Source organism: Parasteatoda tepidariorum, chromosome 9, assembly GCF_043381705.1.
Source record: "Parasteatoda tepidariorum isolate YZ-2023 chromosome 9, CAS_Ptep_4.0, whole genome shotgun sequence".
Classification (NCBI taxonomy): Eukaryota; Metazoa; Arthropoda; class Arachnida; order Araneae; family Theridiidae; genus Parasteatoda; species Parasteatoda tepidariorum.
Genome location: NC_092212.1, coordinates 11565907 through 11571015, shown reverse-complemented (window position 1 = coordinate 11571015; position 5109 = coordinate 11565907). Strand labels below are relative to the sequence as shown.

Below are 5109 nucleotides of genomic sequence, written 5' to 3'. Positions count from 1 at the left end.
GCTTCGTCAATATGTGAAATAAAAATATTTCTTGCGTTGGTGTGCCGAAATAGCTCAGTTGGGAGAGCGTTAGACTGAAGATCTAAAGGTCCCTGGTTCGATCCCGGGTTTCGGCATTGCTCTGCTCCTCGGTAGTATAGTGGTCAGTATCCCCGCCTGTCACGCGGGAGACCGGGGTTCGATTCCCCGCCGGGGAGAAATATTTTATTAATAAATACTTTATGTGTGTTTTGTGTTGTTTTGTTAAGTCTTGGGTTAAGTTTTCCATTTTGTCTTAAATGTTAAAGCACATTTAAAAATCTGCTTTTTCTTAAAGTAGTAAAATAGAACTTTGTATGAAATTCCCGTGCAATCGTACCCATTGCAAACACATTCAAAATTAATAAGAATTATCATTAATTTTGAATTATCACCTGGGATCAAATTATTTCTTTCGAAATCAACCAAAATATTAAATACATAGTTTTAAAAAAATGTATGTAAGTATCTAGTTTCAATTTTATGAAATACTAGCAGCCTCCGGCGACTAGCTGGTCCACATTCGTAAATAAGTAGAAATCCTAATATTTTGAGATTTATAATCACATCGTCAAAAATATTTAAGATTAATTATTAAGATAATATTTAAACATTAACTCAAATTGATCAAATGAGAATGAATTTGATTTCTTCCTATTACATGTTCGCAGATGATCTTAAGCACTTCCTGAACTTGAACGTTCTGAGGAAATTTTCAGGTTAGATAAAAATGGGTATAGGTGAAAATATATTATTAAAATATTCAGGTCATTCTAGGATTTAAATAAAAATGCTAATGGGATACCTGCTTGTTACCTAGTGTGGGTATCTCGATCCTGATTGGTTGCTGAAACATGGCATTTGTTTTCATTAGCAACTGTCCTTTTCCTTCTATTTCGAGTAAGCCAAGCTCATCAAGTATCCATTCCCTTAAATGACACACTCTATATTCCTTCAGAAAGATTCTTTCACAACGATTTCAATTCTTTCACTATATATTTCTTAGTTAACACAAAGACAGGCACAAAGCCATGTGGAACAAAAACAAATTAATTATGCATCGAAGATGCCAGGTACCCAAATTATCAGAAATTACAGTAAGATGGTTTGAAATATAAAAATATGAATAAAAAAAATAAAAATATGCAAAATAAAAAATATGAAAAAAATTAGCAAGAAATCGATATAAAACAATTATAACCATGTCATGAACATACTGACTTCAATATTAACTTTAATATAAATAAAAAAAATAAAAAACTTATAGTCGCCAAATGAGAATGAAGTACATCAAAATTTCATAGTGCTCTCAAATAAATAACTCAAAAGGAGTCAAATCAGGATTTATGGAGAAATTCTTTTCCAAATATAGCAACCATTTTTTAAATGTATTTCGTATCTATAAACAACAAAAGCAGGTGTTCACTTCCAATCCATCAGCATTAACCAAACTTACTAATACCTCATAAAATGTAATTGATCATAGCTCAAACATTACATTAAATGCATCTTTTGTTAAAAACAAAATTAGCTGTTTGAACATATTGCCTCGTACAACAAACTGCAGTAAGCAGCTGTCAACTTTCTAACCGGAAGTAGTGAAAGTAAAAGTACGAGGTATGTTTGTGATGGATCCATGTCATCCATTTTTTTATAACCGTCGTCGCACAGCAGACCCAATTTTGAGTATACGACTACCAATGTTCAAATCCGCAGCCTTTTAATTCTGAACGCAATCTTGAAGACATGAGAGATCCTAGATCAAGTGACAGGAGAAATGTTCCTTCGTGAAAGCCTTCTTGATGAAACAAACCCTCATTTGCGTTACATAGAGAGAAAAACCAACAAAAACTCCCACGATTAGTCTGTTAGTCAGGAGACTCTAACCCTTGATCGGTCTACCATTGAGGATATTTTAAGTCAGCATTGCGATCGGTGCGAGCCTTGAGCGGAATTCGTATCGATTACCCATTGATGAAATTCGAACCAGGGTTACTTCATTGGGAACAAGCGCTGTATCCCCATATAGCCACCATAGTTCTTAAAATGATGTTTTTATTTTATATTTTATAACCGTCGTTGAGCAGCCGACCCAATTATGGACTTACGACTTTTAATGTTCAACTCCGTAGCCTTGTAATTTTTTAACCAATCCAGAAGACAAGAGAACTCCTAGATCAGTACCCCCAGAGGCATTGATTTGTTATGGGAATATGGAGGACTTTGCGACTCGACAGATTCAGCGTACATCAGTCACCATTTAATACACGGGTGTCTTCGGTCGGTGGGTATCGAACCCACGACCTCTTGGACATGGGCCCAGTGCCCTACAAACCAGGCTATCCCGGTCCCTACCCCCAGAGGTATGATTTGTTATGAGAACATGGAGGACTTTGTGACCCGACAGATTTAACCTGAAGTCATTCTGTCACCATATACTACACGGGGAGTCTTCGGCCTGCGGGTATCGAATCCATGACCTTTTGGACAAGTGCGCAGTGCTCTACCAACCAGGCTATCCATTATAAAAGGAACTAAAATTCTGCACTGGGATGATGTTTGTATTTAAAATACGACCACGTTCTAAAGTTCTCTCAGCCATTTGGAAAAGCCATTTGTGGCAAACCATTTGAAGAGCAATTTGTGGCCAACACTGTTACAAATAAATGGATGCCCGCAGTGACATTATCGTCGGCAAATCGTGGCATTTGTCAATTCAGAAATCAATCAGGTTCGATACACATGCGTGACATCGTTTACAGGTATCCAATTAAATCTGATATAAATCACATGGTAGGGCAGAATCACTTCACTTCTTGAGTTGCAAGTAACCGTCTAACTTAAAATTGTAACTTTATGCTTAAAATGACTTATCAAAATGAATTTAATGACTAACAAATTATCCCTACATCATACATGAGCATCGGCCTCTCTTTCAGTATTGATGAAACACCACTTTAAAAAATCTCACCGCTCTACTTGCTCCAAAAGAAAACAGAGAGAAGAAAAGGATCACTTCGCGGAAGAAAAAGAGTTTCGTCTGACTGATTCAGCAGAAAAGACAGGTAAAAGACACGAACCCACCTCCTCCATATTCCATTCATTCGGGTTAGGACATAATGAATGTTACATTTCGTTTAGTGCTCGTAACCGTAACCACCATTGTTGCATGTTTTATATCCAGATAATCATCATAATTTTGAGCTGATAAGTTGCCTGTTTACTTATTTTTATTATTTATTTTTTTAGGTAATACATTTTATGGGGAAACATTGCTTTGGAATCGAAAAATTTCAATAACTTGTTCCGAGTGCACTATTTTCGAGTGGTTTCTCTTTAATGTGTGATTCCTGATTTAGTAAATTCGATTTAAAGAGTTTTTAATCACCACTACTTCTAAATAATTCAAATGCTCACGTGAATATGCCACTTTGTTGCCCTTAAACGGTATTCAGTCTTTCAAAAAAATGTCAAAATTAATCGAAAATCTGCTCATTTTAGTTTGCAATTCTTTACTGTATTTTGTCAAATCCGGCGCAATTGGCATCTCTGCTTTAGCCCCTTGCACTTCGGGAACTTTAAAAGGCTATTTAAATTAAGGAAATCACTAAATTATCTGATGTACATAATACAACACAATTATTATTAATAATATTCTAATTTTTTATTTATTTATTGTTACTCATAGATATGCAAGCCTGTTTTTTTATTACGGTGAAGGTACTTATTTAAGTACGGTAAATGAGTTCTTATCAAGAATTTAAATTTACTATAAATTTTTGCTTTTAATGTATTATTACATTTCTAGACGTACGTATCACTACCGCTGTTACCAAAATGTTTCGAGAAATTATGGCATGATAATATTTTTAATTGTATTTATAATCTTTATTAGTAAAAAAAAAATCATCAATTTTAAATCAGAAAAGAAAAACTACTATGTCTTCAGCAGAATTATTATAAAATAATAGATAAATTAGAATTAAAATTTGGAGAATGGTACTCTAGGCTTACCTGTTAACTTGTACGGTCGTTGAAAAAGATTCTAGAATTTATTAGTAATACTATAGTTAAGTATGAAAGGACTTTCTAAAAGCAAAACTATTAAGATAAGAATAATTAGCCAACAGATCGATCTTATCTACATATTTTTCTTTTAATTACTGATTCGCCGCGGTAGTTTAAAAATTTGCTTTGGAACTTTAAACTTCCAAGATTCAATGCGCCAAAACCCACCACTAAGAAAATTATTTCTCAACTACCGTATAAGTTGGCAGCTATGCATTAGGAAAATCTTTTCAACTAAACAAAGAGGAGCATATTGGCATCTCCGTTTTAAATAGGTATGACATAAATGTCAATAACGTAACTTCCAACTTGTACTGTTGTTGAGACATTATAGCGTTTTGCCGTATCAAATATTTAATTGACGGTTTCAAAAAAAAAATATTTTCAACTAACCACGACAAATCAATAATTAAAAAAATATATACATATGATCTATTAGTTACCTAGTCTAGCTTTTAAATGTTTAAGTAGTTTAATGTTAAGAAATTATTTCTAACTTTAATTGTTTTACTTTGTAAAATCTTTTTCAGCTTCCATGCAAGTTTTCAGGTACGCAATAACAGAGCTCAGGATTCCTGCGGGTCTTGTAAATTTTATAAAATGGTAACGAAAATTAAACAAATCTTGATAATTTAATTTTTGTGTAACTACCACTAAAAATTATTTTCCAAAAAAAGTAAATATGCTAGAAAATTCCCGCGTTTTAATCTTATATATCAAACATTTAAAGTATCACATAAAATACAACTTTATAGCTGTTATCACGTGGAGATACTTTTAAAGAGTTTGTTTAATTGGGTATAATATTAAAAAAAAACAACTACTTCCACTTAGTAGGAATAACATTTACCATGACGCAATGCTAAATTCTATGCCACTATCCACATAAATCAATTATTAATCAAAAATCGAATATCAATTACTTTTCTTTATAATGCAATAAAATCTGGCGAGCAGCTATTTAAACGATCAAACACTTCGTTTGTTTATTTGTGGCTTGAAGTTAGGCTCGCAGAAAATGCC

At 33.3% G+C, this 5109-nt stretch overlaps 1 protein-coding gene and 2 non-coding genes across 3 annotated transcripts in view; all 3 read left to right on the top strand.

Annotated features, from left to right (window-relative positions):
• Window positions 1-5109, top strand: part of LOC107436800 (uncharacterized) — a 173025-nt gene that overhangs the window by 49737 nt on the left and 118179 nt on the right. The gene's annotated exons all lie outside the window — the stretch shown is intronic.
• On the top strand, window positions 44-116 carry TRNAF-GAA (transfer RNA phenylalanine (anticodon GAA)). Its single transcript has one exon. It is a non-coding gene; the product is annotated as a tRNA-Phe (tRNA).
• TRNAD-GUC (transfer RNA aspartic acid (anticodon GUC)) lies at window positions 126-197 on the top strand. The gene has a single exon. It is a non-coding gene; the product is annotated as a tRNA-Asp (tRNA).